At 48.7% G+C, this 20,346-nt stretch overlaps 1 protein-coding gene across 1 annotated transcript in view; it reads right to left on the reverse strand.

Annotated features, from left to right (window-relative positions):
- SAMD12 (sterile alpha motif domain containing 12) overlaps nt 1-20,346 on the reverse strand; it is a 413,590-nt gene that overhangs the window by 295,275 nt on the left and 97,969 nt on the right. The window lies entirely within an intron of this gene.

Consider the following 20,346-nt stretch of genomic DNA (forward strand, 5'->3'; position numbering starts at 1 on the left):
AAAAGAAATTAGCATTTTCAATTTTCGAGAACAATGAGTGCGCAGAGGTTTCCATTACGTTTTTTTTTCCAAGGTATGAAGTTTTATCGCAGTTATAAATCCAACCACTACTTCTCCCGGAGAACGTCTGTCCTAATCTTAATTCTTTCTTTTCCCCCTACCTATCAATGTCCTTTATTCCTAGAACTCCTCAGTAATCAGCGCACCCTTACTACCCATCTATGATTATCAAGATCAGCTTTTTCAAAAGAAACTATTTAAAGACACTGGGAATAATGGCTGTAGTGTCCTTTTAAAGTGTCCTTAATTGCCTTCCTTGCAATGAACTGAATTCCCTAATAAACTTACACAAGTACTAGTTATCTCAATAGGTTAATATACCTGACCTTTCTGTATCTAATACAGTAATGTGCTGCTGCTTCTACTACCTACCTCACTAAACTATACAGTGAGCAGGAAATACCAATTAGGAGAGCAAAACAGATCGCATTTCCCATAATTGTAATGGGAAATCCGATCTGCCTGAGATTTACTAAAAATAAAATGTGAACAAATACCGGGGGGAAGCCCTGTGATAATAACGCTCTTACAGGCAGAGCAGAGCCGGGAGCCGGCCCCAGTGATCAGCTGTGTGGTCTAAACAGACCACACAATGATCACTGCTAAAAAACAAAACAAACTTACCTGAGTCCAGGGCCGGTGATCGGTGCTCCAGTGATGTCCTCACTCTGGTCAGCCGATCTCCCGGCTCCTGCACTGTGACCCTGGTCTGCTGCTGCGTTTAACAGCACAGGACGGGAGACCAGCTGACCGGAGGATATCCATGACCGGAGCAGCGACGACCTGACCGGAGGTAAGTAAAAGTCGTAAGGAGGGGGGGTGGCGCGCGGGGGGGGGGGGTTTCATTGATAAGGCTGCGGAGGGGATTCGCAGGGATAGAGCTTTTTTGCATGCTCTGTCCCTGCAGGGGATTTTTAATAAATCCATGTGATATTGCCTGAATTCGCAATGCGAGTCCAGTTGGAAATATCACACTACAATCTGCATTTTAATCTTGGGGAGATAGAGAGGGAGGGAGGTAGAGCGGTAGAGATAGAGAGGAAGAGAGGAGAGGGTGGAAAATGGTGAGGAAGAGAGGGAGGGAGATCGTGAGGAAGAGAGGAGAGGGAGGGAGATAGTGAGGAGTGGGAGGGAGATAGTGAGGAAGAGAAGAGAGGGAGGGAGATAGTGAGGAGAGGAGGGAGATAGTGAGGAAGAAAGGAGAGGGAGGGAGATAGTGAGGAAGAAAGGAGAGGGAGGGAGATAGTGAGGAAGAGAGGGAGATAGTGAGGAAGAGAAGAGAGGGAGGGAGATAGTGAGGAGGGGAGGGAGATAGTGAGGAAGAGAGGGAGGGAGATAGTGAGGAAGAGAGGGAGGGAGATAGTGAGGAAGAGAGGGAGGGAGATAATGAGGAAGAGAGGGAGGGAGATAATGAGGAAGAGAGGGAGAGAGATAATGAGGAAGAGAGGGAGATAGTGAGGAAGAGAGGGAGGGAGATAGTGAGGAAGAGAGGGAGATAGTGAGGAAGAGAGGAGAGGGAGGGAGATAGTGAGGAAGAGAGGAGAGCGAGGGAGATAGTGAGGAAGAGAGGGAGGGAGATAATGAGGAAGAGAGGGAGGGAGATAGTGAGGAAGAGAGGGAGGGAGATAGTGAGGAAGAGAGGGAGGGAGATAGTGAGGAAGAGAGGGAGATAGTGAGGAAGAGTGGGAGGGAGATAGTGAGGAAGAGAGGAGAGGGAGGGAGATAGTGAGGAAGAGAGGAGAGCGAGGGAGATAGTGAGTAAGAGAGGAGAGCGAGGGAGATAGTGAGGAAGAGAGGGAGGGAGATAATGAGGAAGAGAGGGAGGGAGATAGTGAGGAAGAGAGGGAGGGAGATAGTGAGGAAGAGAGGGAGATAGTGAGGAAGAGAGGAGAGGGAGGGAGATAGTGAGGAAGAAAGGGAGATAGTGAGGAAGAGAGGAGAGGGAGGGAGATAGTGAGGAAGAGAGGAGAGGGAGGGAGATAGTGAGGAAGAGAAGAGAGGGAGGGAGATAGTGAGGAAGAGGGAGATAGTGAGGAAGAGAAGAGAGGGAGGGAGGTAGTGAGGAAGAGAGTAGAGGGAGGGAGATAGTGAGGAAGAGAGGAGAGGGAGGGAGATAGTGAGGAAGAGAGGAGAGGGAGGGAGATAGTGAGGAAGAGAGGAGAGGGAGGGAGATAGTGAGGAAGAGAGGGAGGGAGATAGTGAGGAAGAGAGGGAGGGAGATAGTGAGGAAGAGAGGGAGGGAGATAGTGAGGAAGAGAGGGAGGGAGATATCCCTGCTCACTCTCCTGTAACGTCATGACATCACGTGTGCCGGAGGCATGGGCGCATTGGCACCATGTTACAGCACTGTCACCCCTTCCCCACCGTTGCCGCCTTATATTTAACAATCATAACGACTCTCTGCTCTATTATATTTGGTCTATTATATTTTGTCTCTTCTATTCTCTATTAGAAGCCGCAATATGTGCTGAACAAGCTGCATAGGACTGATGGCACCTGAAGAAGTTATGGCTTATTGATCCAGCCCTAGCAACACAATAAAACATATTTTTATTCTTTGTTTGCTTTGCAGTATTGATTATCATTATCTTAAGAGATTGCTACCCCCATTCTCCTGCATAGGAGACCTTGGTAAAATGATGGCAAAGTCATAAAAGAAAAATAATCTTTTTCCCAGCCCAGCAGGACCATAAAGCCTAAGGTGGCAATATGCCCATACACACCCCCTCCGCTGGCATGCTGCGTACAGTACTGTAGTCTCCACTTGGGGACAGATTTACCAAACAGTCCTGTTTAGCATTAATTACTATTATGGTTTTAAGGGTCTGAATCAGCGATGGACGCTAATGCGATCGCAGTTGTGTTTTCATATGCAAGCCAGCTGCGAAGATATGCTACTGTTGGCAAACATCACCTGAGCATAAAGAGAAGAGAGGGAGGGAGATAGTGAGGAAGAGGGAGATAGTGAGGAAGAGAAGAGAGGGAGGGAGGTAGTGAGGAAGAGAGTAGAGAGCCTTCTTACCTGCATGCGACGATGCATACCTGCATAAATATCAGTACCATTGACGCACATCGGCGGCCATCTTGTCCTTGCGGCAGGTCTGACCAGCTGCAGACTACGGAGCTCTCCTCTCATGCAGAGGGCTCTCATGCTGCGTATGCACTCGCAGTGGCTAACGTATGCACGCCCATGTAACGGCGTTTAAACGGACAGGCACGCCTGCGGTTTGTGGCCTCCCCTTTTTTTTTCACCCCCGTCACCTGTCAATCGCTACCTGTCAATCGCTGTGCGATGTACTCTGATGTACATCCGTAATCGCTTAATCGTGCGACTTATACACATGCGCAATGGTAAACAATCGCTCGATTTGCGTAAAAATCGCATTAGCGTCCATCTGAATCCATCGGTCAATGCCACCGATGATCAAACTGAGTAAATTTACCCCCTGGAGGTGCTGGGAATACACCTGGGTGGCACCAGATACAGCCATAGGCCCTTTGGCAGACAAAGACGTGGCTTTCTATTAGAAGCTCCATGAAATTATTTTTCAAAAGTAGAAAAGAATTTCCTAGTTTGGAAACAGGATTGTGGTATGTGCAAATAATTCCAGGGCTGGAAAATACTCTGGTCCTTCTGACCTCCCTGGATGTTGTGCAGGCTATACCAACAGCAGCACAGCACACTCCTCTTTGCAGCTGCCGGATTACGTGAGAATAAAGATATGTGACTGGTACAAGGCAGTGGAAGGCTACAGGGATTATCGACGCACGTCCAGCATTTAACTTCCACCGCCAGAAGCATCATTAAGAAATAGACGTTAATAGGAACTTTAATACAAGGCAAAAGGAGGAAGAATGGGCAACACCTCTGGTAGAACTACCAGTACACTGATCAGATATAGGGGCCTATTTAGTTTTTACTAAAGGGAAAAAGCTCATTCCTCTAGAAAAACAGGGGTGCAGGATGCACTTTCTGCTTTTCCTGGCGTTACCCTATAGAAGCCCATGGGCTTCTACCGCATCGTGCTGGTATGACTAACCATCGCATCAAAAGTATTCGATGGTAAAAACGATTTTGCATGCACAAAAAACCTGTAGCGCAGTTGGCAGGAGGTGGGATTGGAGTGTGGCAGAGCAACATACATATTGTGTCCTGCTCTCTAGTTTAGCTAGCAGCGCTGCTGTGCTGTGGGGACTAGGCAAGGGCTGCGCTCTGATTGGCTCTCTGTGCTGTGTGAGTGACTGCTGCTGGGTGAGGGCTGCGCACTGATTGGCTCTCTGTGCTGTGTGAGTGACTGCTGCTGGGCGAGGGCTGCGCTCTGATTGGCTCTCTGTGCTGTGTGAGTGACTGCTGCTGGGCGAGGGCTGCGCTCTGATTGGCTCTCCTGTGCTGTGTGAGTGACTGCTGCTGGGTGAGGGCTGTGCTCTGATTGGTTCTCTGTGCTGTGTGAGTGGCTGCTGCTGGGCGAGGGCTGTGCTCTGATTGGCTCTCTGTGCTGTGTGAGTGACTGCTGCTGGGCGAGGGTTGTACTCTGATTGGCTCTCTGTACTGTGTGAGTGACTGCTGCTGGGCGAGGGCTGCGCTCTGATAGGCTCTATGAGAGTTTTGACGTTTTCTTCCCTTTGGAGTGATCAATGACTGATGAGGTGTCATAGGGAGTGATGAGACCCAATTCTCATCACTGCAGTTGATATGGCAGCAGTTTCCCTATTTGACATACAGTAGCACATTTGCGATGAGGAGCTTTGATGGCTTAAAAACAGCCTCATTTTAATAACTAGATCTCAAAGATCCAAATCATACACCAAAGACAACCTTGAAGAACTTATAGGAGTGAGGGGAAAAAAAAAAAAGGCCATGCCCCCAAGAGTGACGAAAAGGGGATGCGTCTTAAAGATATGCCCCTTTTCGGGCGCGCAGATGTGCCCTCCCTCTAGGTCCGGCGCTGGACTAAATGGGAGTGGGGTTTATTGACACAAAGAGCCCAACCCCATCTTCTCATTGGCCAGCTGTGACTCTCTGGTTTTCTATCGGAGAGGAGTTCAAAAAATGTAGTGAAGTGTGAGGAGGGTGGTCTTCTGGGAGAACTTCCTGACTTTCCAGGAGAATAGGCAAGGTACATTTCAAATATATTGTTAAATGTAATTATTTATTTACTAGTAAAGGGACCTGGATCACCTCAGCCTCCATCTCCAATTAGACTATGGTATGTCCCATCTGTCAAGCAGCGGGAGCAGTTTGATGTGCGGTACCTCAGCTCCCACTGCGAATGCACGTTGGAGGCGGGGCAGACCTTAGCAGATAATTATAAAGATGGTGAAAATATGACAAGTAATGGTCAGCATAACATGAAATGTGTATATATACTGCGACATTGATAATGATCTCATCATCATAAACCTTCTATCGGATGAGGTGTTGTCATGTGTGCAAACTAGGGGTGAGCGGGTTCGGATTTCTGAAATCCGAACCCCCCCGAGCCCCCCCGATCCGAGTCCGATCCGAGTCAGGCTCGACTTTTCCCGCCTGACTCGGATCTGAAATCGAGGCAAAACGTCATCATCCCGCCTTCCGAGTCTCGCAGGTTTTGGATCCTATATAAGGTACCCGCGTCGGCGCCATTTTCTCACTCGGCTGTGGACAGTGAAGAGGGAGGGTGGGAGTTAGGGCTGTGTAGTGTAGTGTAGTGTAGTGTAGTGTAGTGTAGTGCTGCTGTTGTCCACTACTTCAAAGTCCATAGGGGCTGGCTGTGTTGTGCTGTGCTGCTGTTGTTAATAGGGGCTGTGTCCACTACTTCAAAGTCCATAGGGGCTGGCTGGACTGTGTTGTGCAGTCAGTTCTCCATAGGGGCTGTGTCCACTCCAAAGTCCTGTGCAGTGTCCCAGTCCTAAAGGAGTGCTGTAGTGTTGTCCAGGGGGTGCTCTGTCCATCAGGGGTGCTCCCCCCAAGTGCTAAAAAAATAATATATTTTCTGTGTTTGTGAATTGTGTGCGCAGTAGCCGCACGTGCATCAACAAAGTAGTGCCAAGCGTGCGCCTGTGTCATAAGTAAAGGGCCGGCTGGCTTGACCGTTAAAGGGTGCTGTAACCCCCGAAAGTACACTCCAGTCCAAACCAAAAAAAAATTATTTTCTGTGTTTGTGAATTGTGTGCGCAGTAGCCGCACGTGCATCAACAAAGTAGTGCCAAGCGTGCGCCTGTGTCATAAGTAAAGGGCCGGCTGGCTTGACCGTTAAAGGGTGCTGTAACCCCCGAAAGTACACTCCAGTCCAAACCAAAACAAAATTATTTTCTGTGTTTGTGAATTGTGTGCGCAGTAGCCGCACGTGCATCAACAAAGTAGTGCCAAGCGTGCGCCTGTGTCATAAGTAAAGGGCCGGCTGGCTTGACCGTTAAGGGTGCTGTAACCCCCGAAAGTACACTCCAGTCCAAACCAAAAAAAAATTATTTTCTGTGTTTGTGAATTGTGTGCGCAGTAGCCGCACGTGCATCAACAAAGTAGTGCCAAGCGTGCGCCTGTGTCATAAGTAAAGGGCCGGCTGGCTTGACCGTTAAAGGGTGCTGTAACCCCCGAAAGTACACTCCAGTCCAAACCAAAAAAAAATTATTTTCTGTGTTTGTGAATTGTGTGCGCAGTAGCCGCACGTGCATCAACAAAGTAGTGCCAAGCGTGCGCCTGTGTCATAAGTAAAGGGCCGGCTGGCTTGACCGTTAAAGGGTGCTGTAACCCCCGAAAGTACACTCCAGTCCAAACCAAAAAAAAATTATTTTCTGTGTTTGTGAATTGTGTGCGCAGTAGCCGCACGTGCATCAACAAAGTAGTGCCAAGCGTGCGCCTGTGTCATAAGTAAAGGGCCGGCTGGCTTGACCGTTAAAGGGTGCTGTAACCCCCGAAAGTACACTCCAGTCCAAACCAAAAAAAAATTATTTTCTGTGTTTGTGAATTGTGTGCGCAGTAGCCGCACGTGCATCAACAAAGTAGTGCCAAGCGTGCGCCTGTGTCATAAGTAAAGGGCCGGCTGGCTTGACCGTTAAAGGGTGCTGTAACCCCCGAAAGTACACTCCAGTCCAAACCAAAACAAAATTATTTTCTGTGTTTGTGAATTGTGTGCGCAGTAGCCGCACGTGCATCAACAAAGTAGTGCCAAGCGTGCGCCTGTGTCATAAGTAAAGGGCCGGCTGGCTTGACCGTTAAGGGTGCTGTAACCCCCGAAAGTACACTCCAGTCCAAACCAAAAAAAAATTATTTTCTGTGTTTGTGAATTGTGTGCGCAGTAGCCGCACGTGCATCAACAAAGTAGTGCCAAGCGTGCGCCTGTGTCATAAGTAAAGGGCCGGCTGGCTTGACCGTTAAAGGGTGCTGTAACCCCCGAAAGTACACTCCAGTCCAAACCAAAAAAAAATTATTTTCTGTGTTTGTGAATTGTGTGCGCAGTAGCCGCACGTGCATCAACAAAGTAGTGCCAAGCGTGCGCCTGTGTCATAAGTAAAGGGCCGGCTGGCTTGACCGTTAAAGGGTGCTGTAACCCCCGAAAGTACACTCCAGTCCAAACCAAAAAAAAAATATTTTCTGTGTTTGTGAATTGTGTGCGCAGTAGCCGCACGTGCATCAACAAAGTAGTGCCAAGCGTGCGCCTGTGTCATAAGTAAAGGGCCGGCTGGCTTGACCGTTAAGGGTGCTGTAACCCCCGAAAGTACACTCCAGTCCAAACCAAAAAAAAAATTATTTTCTGTGTTTGTGAATTGTGTGCGCAGTAGCCGCACGTGCATCAACAAAGTAGTGCCAAGCGTGCGCCTGTGTCATAAGTAAAGGGCCAGCTGGCTTGACCGTTAAAGGGTGCTGTAACCCCCAAAGTACACTCCAGTCCAAACCAAAAAAAAAATTATTTTCTGTGTTTGTGAATTGTGTGCGCAGTAGCCGCACGTGCATCAACAAAGTAGTGCCAAGCGTGCGCCTGTGTCATAAGTAAAGGGCTGGCTGGCTTGACCGTTAAAGGGTGCTGTAACCCCCGAAAGTACACTCCAGTCCAAACCAAAAAAAAATTATTTTCTGTGTTTGTGAATTGTGTGCGCAGTAGCCGCACGTGCATCAACAAAGTAGTGCCAAGCGTGCGCCTGTGTCATAAGTAAAGGGCCGGCTGGCTTGACCGTTAAAGGGTGCTGTAACCCACAAAGTACACTCCAGTCCAAACCAAAAAAAAAATTATTTTCTGTGTTTAGCCGCACGTATATATCAAATCGATATAACATAAATGGAGGACCAAACTTTCTCCGATAAAAATAAAATAGAGAAAGATCAAGAACCACTTCCTCCTAGTGCTGAAGCTGCTGCCACTAGTCATGACATAGACGATAACATGCCATCAACGTCGTCTGCCAAGGCCGATGCCCAATGTCATAGTAGAGGTCACATACAATCCCAAATGGCAAAGTTCAGGAAAATGACCTTGAAAAAGACATTTAAATCAGTTGAAGAGAAACGTAAACTTGCCAATATGCCATTTACGACACGGAGTGGCAAGGAACGGCTAAGGTCGATCCCTAGTATGTTCATGACTAGTGGTTCAGCTTCACATGACGATGGAAGCCCTCCTCCCACTAAAAAAATCAAAAGAGTTAAGCTGGCAAAAGCACAGCGAAGAACTGTGCTTTCTAAGAAGATATCACAAATCCCCAAGGAGAGTCCAAGTGTGGTGGTGGTTGCGATGCCTGACCTTCCCAGCACTGGACGGGAAGAGGTGGCTCTTTCCACCATTTGCACGCCCCCTGCAAGTGCTGAAAGGAGCACCCACAGTCCACTTGCTGATATGCAAATTGAAGATGTCACTGTTGAAGTACAACAGGATGAGGATACTGGTGTAGCTGGCGCTGAGGAGGAAGTTGGCGAGGAGGATTCTGATGGTGATGTGGTTTGTTTAAATCAGGCTCCGGGGGAGACAGTTGTTGTCCGTGGGATGAAAAAGCCCATCACGGTCATGCCTGGGCAGAAGACCAAACATTCCACCTCTTTGGTCTGGCAATATTTCTATCCAAATCCGGACAACAACTGTCTTGCCATATGTACCATATGTAAAGGTGAAATAAGTAGGGGTAGGGACGTCAACCACCTAGGAACATCCTCCCTTATACGGCACCTGCAGCGCGTTCATAAAAAGTTACTGTCAAGTTCAGAAACTTTGGCTAAGACCGTAAGCAGTCCAGGGACACCTAAATCCCGTTGTCCTGTTGTATCCAAGCGCCTGCAAACCACACCGTCAACTCCCTCCTCGTCAATTTCCTCCTTAGTCAGGATCGGAAGTAGTCCTGCAGGCCATGTCACTGGCATGACTGACTCTCCTATCCGGGATTCCTCTGGAGGATCCTGCATTGCTACGCCTACTGCTGCCGCTGCTGCTGTTGCTGCTGCTGGGAGTCGTTCATCATCCCAGAGAGGAAGTAGGAACACCACTACTTTTACTAAACAATTGACCCTCCAACAGTCCTTAGCGAGGAGGATGAAGTACGACAGCAGTCATCCTGAAGCAAAACGTATAACTGAGGCCTTGACTGCTATGTTGGTGTTAGACGTGCGTCCGGTATCCGCCATTAGTGCAGTGGGATTTAGACAATTGATGGAGGTAGTGTGTCCCCGGTTCCAAATCCCGTCTAGATTCCACTTCACTAGGCAGGCGATACCGAGACTGTACAGAAACGTCAGAAAAAGTGTCCTCAGTGTCCTGAAAAATGCCGTTGTACACAATGTCCACTTAACCACGGACATGTGGACAAGTGGAACAGGGCAGACTAAGGACTATATGACTGTGACAGCCCACTGGGTAGATGTATCACCTTACGCAGCAACAGCAGCAGCGTCACCAGTAGCAGCATCTCAGAAATGCCAGCTCGTTACAAGGCAGGCTACGCTGTGTATCACCGGTTTCAGTAAGAGGCACACCGCCGACAACCTCTTAGAGAAACTGAGGGAAATCATCGCCCAGTGGCTTACCCCACTTAGACTCTCCTGGGGATTTGTGATATCTGACAACGCCACCAATATTGTGCGGGCATTACATCTGGGCAAATTCCAGCACGTCCCATGTTTTGCTCACACAATAAACTTGGTGGTGCAGAATTTTCTGAAAAGCGACAGGGGCGTGCAGGAGACGCTTTGGGTGGCCCGAAAAATTTCTGGCCACTTTCGCCATTCAGCGACTGCGTGCCGAAGACTGGAGCGCCAGCAAACACTCTTGAACCTGCCCCGCCATCACCTGAAGCAAGAGGTTGTGACGCGGTGGAACTCAACCCTCTATATGCTTCAGAGGATGGAGGAGCAGCAAAAGGCCATACAAGCCTATACATCCACCTATGACATAGGCAAAGGAGGGGGTATGCACCTGACTCAAGCGCAGTGGAGAATGATTTCCGTGTTGTGCAAGGTTCTCCAGCCCTTCGAACTTGCCACACGTGAAGTCAGTTCAGACACTGCCAGCTTGAGTCAGGTCATTCCCCTCATCAGGCTTTTGCAGAAGCAGCTGGAGAAAGTGAAGGAGGAGCTAAGACGGAGCGATTCCGCTCGGCATGTGGGACTTGTGGATGAAGCCCTTCATTCGCTTTGCCAGGATTCCAGGGTGGTCAATCTGTTGAAATCAGACCACTACGTTTTGGCCACCGTGCTCGATCCTAGGTTTAAAGCCTATGTGGTGTCTCTCTTTCCGGCCGACACAAGCCTGCAGAGGTGCAAAGACCTGCTGGTGAACACACTGTCAGCTGAAGCGGAACGTGACACGTCAACGGCTCCTTCTTCATTTTCTCCTGCAACTGGGGCTGCCAGGAAAAAACTTAGGTATCCTAAGCAACCCGCTGGCGGTGATGCAGGGCAGGCAGGACCAAGTTTGGACATCTGGTCCGGACTGAAGGACCTGGCAACAATTTCTGACATGTCTACTGTCACTGCATATGATACTGTCACCATTGACAGAATGGTGGAGGATTACATCGGTGACAGCATCCAAGTAGGCATGGCAGACAGTCCATACCTGTACTGGCAGGAAAAAGAGGCAATTTGGAGGCCCCTGTACAAACTGGCTCTATTTTACCTGAGTTGCCCCCCCTCCAGTGTGTACTCCGAAAGAGTGTTTAGTGCAGCCGGGAACCTTGTCAGCGAAAGGCGTAGGAGGTTGCTTCCACAGAATGTGGAGAAGATGATGTTCATCAAAATGAATTATCAGCTCTTCCAGGGAGACCAGCCTCCAGAAGGTACAGAGGGACCTGTGGTGGTGGATTCAAGTGGGGACGAGTTAATACTTTGTGAGGATGAGGATGTACACACTGAAGAGGGTGAGGAATCGGTGGATGAGGAGGATGAGGATGACATCTTGCCTCCATAGAGCCAGTTTGTGCAGGGACACATTAATTGCCAGCTTGTTTTGTGGGGGCCCAAACGAACCAATCATTTCAGCCACAGTTGTGTGGCAGACCCTGGCGCTGAAATGATTGGTTTGTTAAAGTGTGCATGTCCTGTTTATACAACATAAGGGTGGGTGGGAGGGCCCAAGGACAATTCCATCTTGCACCTCTTTTTTTTCTTTGCATTATGTACAGTTTGGGGCCTAGTTTTTCAAACTGCCATCCTGTCTGCCACTGCAGTTTCACGCCTAGATGGGTCACGTGTTTGTGCCGCCCACTCGTGTCGCTTAGCATAGTCATCCAGCTACCTCGGTGCAACGTTTTGGACATAAAAACACTATTGTGAGGTGTGAGGTGTTCAGAATAGACTGGAAATGAGTGGAAATTAAGGTTATTGAGGTTAATAATAGCATAGGAGCAGAAAAACCTACAAATTCTGTGATTTTAGCTGTTTTTATGCTTTTTTAAAAAAAAATACAGATCCAAAACACAAAACCCAGAACCCAAAACACGGAAGGGTGGTTTTGGCAAAACCAATCCAGATCCAAAACACGAAGAAAGATCCAGATCCAAAACCAAAACACAAAACACGAAAAGTGGCCGGTGCACACCCCTAGTGCAAACCACTTATCATACTAACATAAAATAAAGACACTGAGACGTGGATTTGGTAGATAACTTGATGGCGATTTATTGGAGCAATAATCATTTATTATTTATTTATTATTTATTTAAGGATGTATGGTGGCAAAGAAAGGATGGCCAGAAATCAGCCAAATCTGCTATGCCCACACACAAACAACAAAAGGCATAGCAGGCGTAGATCGCCCAGAGTGCATACACATAACCATGTAAATCATGTCATCAACAAAAGGTAACGCTCAGCCTCTATCTTGACTTCCCACCCGTTTAGGTGGTGATACTGCCCCCCGTTAGGTTGGTACAGCCAACTACCAGTCAACAGAAGGGAGCGCCCTTAAATCATAATTGCACCCGGACTGGTGACCTGCCGTTCTTTCCCGCCACATAAAAACAAACCCACAAACATACCAAAATTTATAGGGGAGGGAGGGTGGGAAATCTGGAACAAAGAGGCTTTGGCCCACACTTCTGGCCCTCTATATAATGTTCCCGTTACAAACCCGCCCCTGCTTGTCATAGGCTAACACCAACAAGTCATTTGCATACATGCCGGCCCCCATCCTAGAGGTTTAAAACACCTCTTTTCTTATGCAATCTTTCGGTTTCTCTACTGTACATTCTGTTTGTAAAACTAACACGGGAGCCAGAGACAGACAAAACTAGATTGGCTTCAGGCCTAGTTATCACGAAACAGATTGTGGATTTGTTCTGCATTCTCCAGGACAAACCAAGCATAATAGAAATAGAGATAAATAAGGGAAGCGATTCAAGTACAAACCAGTGATGGCACCATCGTACAATTATACATGTGCTGTAAGTAAGCAACATATAGACTTGTCAGCACTGTGTTAAGCACCCAGTGATCAATGGTGGATACCAGCTTGTAGGGTGAAGCCTGTTAATGAAGAATGAATCACAACTTCATCAGAGTATTTCGTAAAAATAAAATAAAACTTAGTGGAGAGATCCAGGAGAGTAGGTTCCAGGGGCAACTGCGGGGGGAGGCATGGTGACATCATGAACCTGCCACAAAATGGCATTTTGCAGCGAGAGGCGGGCCAAGATTAGGTGATTCACGGCGAATGGCTTCATCACGATCCCGCCCTCTACACTGCAGGGGATGGGGTCTGTGAGGGTCGCCATAACTAAATTTGGGAATCTCCTGCACATCACGGGAGAATTATCCACCAAAATTGCACAGAGACGTTCCTTTGTTCCGGAGAACTGCACCTGTAATGTGAAAATGGGGCCTATTGGGGGTTCTGCAAGTGCTAAGCTGGAAAGCATCTACTGGCTTATTTTACTGCTGCAAGTTACTGTTAAGGTGCCTAGACACTATGAAATGTGCTCACGATGCGATATTGTGTCCGATTACCCTTGAACTCTCCCCGGCAGCACCCCGGCAGTCCTGGACACAATATGGTGCTAAAAAGTGTCCAATCTGACTTAAGATCTATATATTGCACCACATCGTCTCCGAGATTGGCAGATCTTACCTGCAGCAGGCAAGATCTGAAGAGGCGATGTACGACCAGCGGGTACGCGCATCGGCATCGCGAGTAGACACTCACAATTTGGACATATTTTACACGATTTGTCGTACCGAATTCCGATGCATCGAAATCGGGCAAATTGTGTAAAATATCGCCTAGAATGTAGGCACCTTAAGTACCCGAAGCATCACAGCATGTCATTTATATGGCTATTATTTTGGTAAATAAGCTGTCCTTGGTAGCAGTAAATAAACTTTCTCCTATCTACCTGTTCTAATAATTTAACTGGAAAAACAACATACAGTAAGTCTATTGTGTTCACTGCTTTAGCTCCAAAATCCCTCCCTGAGCACATACTGGCAGTCAGACAATTCCGTCCTGCCAAAGGTGTTCTCATCGCAGTAGCGCTGCGTGTTGTGTTCTGCTAGGAAGGCAGCCGATCCACAGCGCATTCACTGCTCTTACTCCAATGATGCCCTTCTGTGAATGGAGATAAAGTACCAGCCAATCAGCTCCTAACTGCCATGTCACAGGCTGTGTTTGAAAAATGACAGTTAGGAGGTGGTTGGCTGGTACTTTATCTCCGTTCACTTTATCTCCATCCAAGGCTTAGTAAATAGACCCCACAGCCTGTAAAGTGACAGTTAGGAGCTGATTAGTTGGTACTTTATCGCTTTCCAAGGCTTAGTACATTGGGCCTGCTTAAGACCCACTCGCGAGCGCATAGCACTCGCTAGCAGGTCGATGGTCGTCCAGTGCGCACGCGCGACGTGCGCGAGCCGTGGAGCGAGTGAGAACTTCACTCGCTTCGGGGCTCGCTGGAAAACGGGGCGGCTGTCGATGTTAATCGCCAGCTCGCCCCGTTTTGTAGGTGGGGAGGGGGGGTGGCTGGACAAGCGGAGGCATTCCTGAAGGAACGCCTGCCGTTTGCGGGCGGCCCTACTGACATCACTCGTGATGTCAGTAGTGAACTTCCTGATCTATTAGAGCTGGAAGTTCACTCAGGCTTGTGGGAACCGAGACCCTACCACAAGGGTCTCGTTGCGACCAGGCCGCTCGCAAAAGCTGTGGGTGGTCATCCACAGCTATGCGAGCGGCCTGAAGGCGGATTTTTTTGTTTTGTTAAATCTGCCCAGATGCAGAGCGAGCACAGGCAAATAGCGAGCGCCTCTGAATCAGGCCCATAGACCACTAGGTAAGACTGACTTCCAGGAAGTCCTGTATAATAATCAATAGATATTTATAGGACACACTACACATAACATGGCAAACACACCACACAGCCAGTGGTAAAGTAGTATGTGACATTGACACACTCCTCCCTCTCCCCATCACAGCTCTCTCTCCACTCAAAGAGGATCTTGAGTAAGGGCCGTATTCAATTAGTTTCGTTCCGGACTTTTCGCTGACATCGCGTCTTTTGGCCGCATAAACTTATCGTGCCCGCCCCCGCTATTCGCCGTATTCAATTCCAAAAGACGCGAGAATGGGTCCCGGCGAATGTGAAACAGGCAGAAAGTGCTGTCAGAATTGGGGAAATCAGCCTGAACCCCCCAAAAAGATGCACTAACATTGGGGATCAATGCAGGTGTGCCCGAATAGCCCTTATAAAGCTATTTGAGGTACTTAAGTTGTATCAATAGCGTCTTATTTGCGTCTTTGCACAAGTGGTGAAGAATGGCATTAAGCAGTATTTTGGGGTGAAAATAAGTAGTCCTGTCAAATTTGGGGTACATGAAAATGGGGGCTAGCATATTTTAAAGTTGCTAAAGTGAACTTTTAAAAAACTTGAAAAAAGCACCTGTTGCAAACACCTGCAATCCTAAAAACCCCTGACCCATCCTTACAGACCCCTAAGAAGTCTATTTCGCTACTTTTTATGCTTGTACCCCCCCCCCACTGTATTTTTTCACCCCCAAAATGAAAGTACTTTTTTTGGGGTGTTCCTCACTTTTATTTTTTTTAGGGATTTTTTGATGCAGTTATCCTTCGGGGGGGCTGTCCCAAGGGATCTGAGTGGTTTCCCCACCTTTGCACCCCAAAATAAAAAAAAAGCACTTCTTTTCTCCTGCTATTCAGAGGCGAATCTTTTTCGACAATTACATTGCATTGACTTCCCGCGTACGCGAAAAGCATTTGGAACTGAATACGGAGATAAGTTTCCGACAGGCAAAATGTCGCAATCGGCGATACTTTTTCGCGGATCTCGGCTTTTCGCATCTAATTGAATACGGCCCTAAGTTCCCGTTTGGAAACAAGTGTTGCACAAATATACGGAGCATCTCCTTCTGTGGAGATGGTGATCAGGGCCGTAACTAGGGTGGTGCGACCTGTGCCATGGCACAGGGCACCACAGGGCAGGGGGCGCTGTTTGGGCCTGTCAATTTTCTATTTATTATCATTCTCACTTGTAGCTTCCTCTTATTTTATCCCCAGCATCTTCTGGCCTCTCCTATCTCGTCCCCATGAGGCCATGCCCTATTTTGGGTCCGTTATGTCTCTATTTGAAATATACGGGGCGCCAATGTTCTTTCTGGCACAGGGCACCAAAAAGTCTAGTTACGGCTCTGATGGCGACAGCAGGAGGAGGATTGCACCTGCACCGCTGCAATCCTTGGGGAAATAAACTCATAGCATGGAAGTTGCTTTTTAAAGATAGTGAGAAGCCCCTCCCTCTGCAGGAAAGCGGCACTGCTCATTCTTTCTTTATGCTATAGCCTGTTTGTTTAAAAATAATCAACATTTTGCCCATTCCAAAAAAATGCGCAATGCAATTTCGTACAAGATGCACTCCACAAACGGGCGTGAGTTCAGCGCTGCATCAGGTGCTCTGGGCCTGATTCAGACCCGGACGCTATGCTGCGCTCGCTCGCATTGAGCGATTTTTTGCAACCTGCGCATGCGTATGAGTTGCAATGCGTGTGCGCGAACCAGTCATTGCTTTGGGAAAGTGCTCGCCCGTAGCCCGCAGTCGGGACGCTATTTTGAGTGACAGTGCCGTTTGTGGGTGCTAAGAGGGGAAGTTGCTTGTAAACGGGGGTGTGGATGTGCGAACGCAGGCGTGCCCGACCGTCAGAACGGCGTTTAATGGGTGTGCATAATTAGCAAAGTAGCATCATTACACACGTGACTGGGTTGTATTTTAGCCTGAACTGCTCGCAATGTTGTGGTGGGAAAAGGCTACCACAAGTGCAGCGAGCAGCTCCTATGGCTCTCGATGCTCCCGATTAATCCTACAACTGCCGGAGGCGACGTGTGTTGCAAGTGGCAAAGGGGCGTCTTTATACAGGTGCGAGCGCATAGTGCGGCCGCTCGCAATTACTTAGTGGGCGGCTTTACGCAACGCAGTGCGAGCACATGATTTAAATAGCCGGCCCATTTTAGCCAGCGAGCGGACGCAAATAGCGTCTTTGTCTGAATCAGGCCCCCTGCCTCTTAGCAGACTCTGGTAAAACTGGTCTAAACTATAATTTTCCGCTACCTCTAAAGTGCTGCAAGTTGCTGGCCGTTGTGAGTGGCTTAACATATTCACAAGAATTCTTTCACCATCCCATTTTTATTGCCGACCCCACACCCTAAACCTGTAACATCATGTTGTCACGTCTAAGGGGCGGGGCCGCCGACTTCGGGAAGTAGTCCACAGGCTGCAGGGTGCCTGTCCAACGTGGCCTTTAGATGCTCCAGGTGGCTCTGCTTGGCGCTAGTGGCTGCAGTGTGCCATTCCAGGCTCATGCAGGTACGTGGGGCAGCGATGGTGCCACCCCCAAGGCCCCACACTCTCTGCGGTGACACCGCTCGCACACTCCTACTTACGGCTCGGAATTAAAGTTACTCGCACATCTTTAGGACAGTGCGATGATATCTCATACAGACCATAAAGCTGAGAATGCAATCACATACCTCCTAACAATGGGGAGGATGGGGGGGCCCTTTTGTCGGCACGCCTAAGGCGCACTCCTGAAAAATGGGCATGGCGTCATGACGCACAAGGCCACGCCCCCCTGCGCATATTTCAGGGGCGTGACTACATGCCAGACCTCTGTTCTTACCATGTTGGGGCTTGCTCAGCACTTCAAGAGCTGCTGGGCAGCCCCCAACCTCTACTGTTGCCACACTCAACCCACTGTGCTCAAATAGCGGGACTGTCCCGATGAAATCAAGGCCGTTGGAAGGTATCCATGTATTTAAGATTATTTGCCACTGCCCTGCCCCAGTATAGGAACCCACTAATACACTGTTATACACTGTGGGGTCATTTCTGAGTTGGGAGTAAAGCAAAAACAGCAAGCAACTTTGTATCCGGAGAAACCATGCTTCAATGCTAGGGGTGCAAGTGCAATTATTATTATGCATGCAGGGTAAATGGAATCAGTATGTCATAGCATGGCCGGCAGTTTGATTCCCGGCAGCGTCAGGCCAACAGAGGAACAGATCCCGGCAGCGGCAGCCCGACAACGTCGGAAATCCTGATCGTCCCCAGTTAAGTATGAACTAACCTGACCTCCCCCCTAACCCTCCCTTAGGGATGCCTAACCCTAACCTCCCCCCCCCAAGTGCCTCACCATAATCCCCCCTCTAAGTGCCTAAACCTAACCCCCCTTCCCCGCTGCCTAAACCTAAGTTCCCCGGGGGATGCCTAACCCTAACCTCCCCCCGGGGGTGCCTATCCCTAACCCTCCCTCCCCCTAGCCTAACCCTTACCTCCAGGTGGGGTGCCTAACCCTAAGTCCCCCACGGGAGCCCTAAACATAACCCTCCCCCCCCCCCCCCCGCGCGGCTGTCCACTCGCGGCGCCCGGCATCCCTTCATTCGGGATGCCGGCCGCCGGTCTCCCGGCGTCGGGGAAATGAGCGGCGTCTACATCTAGACGCCGGTCATTTCACCCTCGCCGGGATATGAGAGTCAGGAAGCCAGCTGTCGGTATAATGTCAGCCGGCTTCCCGATTGCATCCCAGGGTAAATACTGGCAGCATTTGCATGTAGCCCACAAATGCTGGACAGCTTTATTTTTACACTGCAATTTAGATTTGAGCTAGGACACCACCTGCAGTTAAGCATGGTTTTGCCAAGGGGCTTTTTTTCTTGCTTTACTTCCATCTCAGAACCAGGCAATCAACTCCTTTGTGTTTCTACACAGCAAGGCTGCAATTCTGTCACTCCGTCACTGCCTGCTTAGTGAGAACAGCATCTCCCTCCTAACATGCCAACCTGCTAAAAAGAACATTGTGGACATAACATGTGCTGTGACAGAGGGCCCCTGACCCCAATACACAGAGAAGTGTAAGACCCCAGTTGGAGCAAGGCCTTCAGAGCTAGCAGGTCAAATGCACTCAGCAATAGCATTAAGAGGGAGGGAATGTGGGAAGGTTCATATTACCGATTAAGCATTTGTAAATCAAAAAAACATTTTAGATAAGTCTGTACAACATGATGCTTCACGCACTACAATACCTGGGATGGTCTATATTTTTTGCCTTTTTTATACTACAGGGGAAGGAGCACAGGGGCGAGCATGTATGTATGGGAGTTGAAGGGTTGATTTTGGAATCAATATTCCATATAATAATGTTGCTGAGCATGTGTCTACAGCCCCACACCTCGCTCCCCTCAGAGTAGCACAGCCAATGTTTGGGGGAAGGAAGGCGTCATACACAGCAATACTGCCCTCTGATTGGTCAACACAGCTGCCACACCCAGACAAAATTGAGATCTCACCAGCGACTCCTAGTGGTGACCATCAACGGCTCTGCCATCAGAAATAAACCATCGATAGTGAACCATCGGTGGTTTGTATTTTGCATATGCTCAGTTGGAACTTGTGCAAAACGCATTTGTGATTCACCATAGGGCTTAGCCATCGATAGTATACCATCGGTGGCTTGTCATCGATAGTGAGAAGATTCACCATCGGCCTCTGACCATTGAAGGTTGATGGTCAACTCTAGCCACATCCCTTCCTCCTGAACTCTGTGCAACCTATGTAAGCATACAGAGGCGCACCAGCTCCCTCGCTCCTCAGCTCCAGCAGTGCCTGTCAGTATGTGGAATGAGATATAGGGCTCTATTTATTAACATTATTTTTACTAAAATAAAGTGAAAAAGGGTGTTTTCACACCCTTTTCACATTATTTTAGTTTCACCTGTAGTTATTACAGGGCAATTGGAGTAGAATTAGTAAAATTCTACTCCAACCCCCAGTATCACTTATTTTTAGTAAAGCAGATCGCATTTCCCATAATTGTAATGGGAAATGTGATCCGACCACAGTTACTAAAAATAAGTTGTAAAAAAATACCGGGGGAAGCCCTGTGATAATAACGCCACCTGGAGGTGGCGTTATCCAGGGTCTCCCCCGGTTACCGGGCTCCCACTCTGCTCTAATGGGGAGAGCAGAGGCGGGAGCCGGTACCAGTAATCAGCTATGTGGTCTAAGCAGACCGCAAGCTGATTACTGTAAAAAAAAGAAAAAAAAAATGAAACATTTTTTTTTTTTACTTACCTGAATCCAGGGACCGGTGATCGGGCCTCCGGTGATGGCTCCTCTCCGGTCAGCTGGTCTCCCATAGTACACTGTGGCCCGGTCATCAGGTGAATCGGGCCCCAGTGCAGTATGGGAGATCACCTGATCGGGAAGCCCGGAGAAGATCACCGGAGGCCAGGAGGATGCAGGTAAGTGTAATGAAGGGAGGGGGGGTCGCGGGGGTCCGCGATCACAGGGGGCAGGGCTTAGAGCCAGGGGGCGGGGCTTAGCATCAGTGGGGGGGTA

Source organism: Taudactylus pleione, unplaced genomic scaffold (assembly GCF_031769625.1).
Source record: "Taudactylus pleione unplaced genomic scaffold, aTauple2 ptg000510l, whole genome shotgun sequence".
NCBI lineage: Eukaryota > Metazoa > Chordata > Amphibia > Anura > Myobatrachidae > Taudactylus > Taudactylus pleione.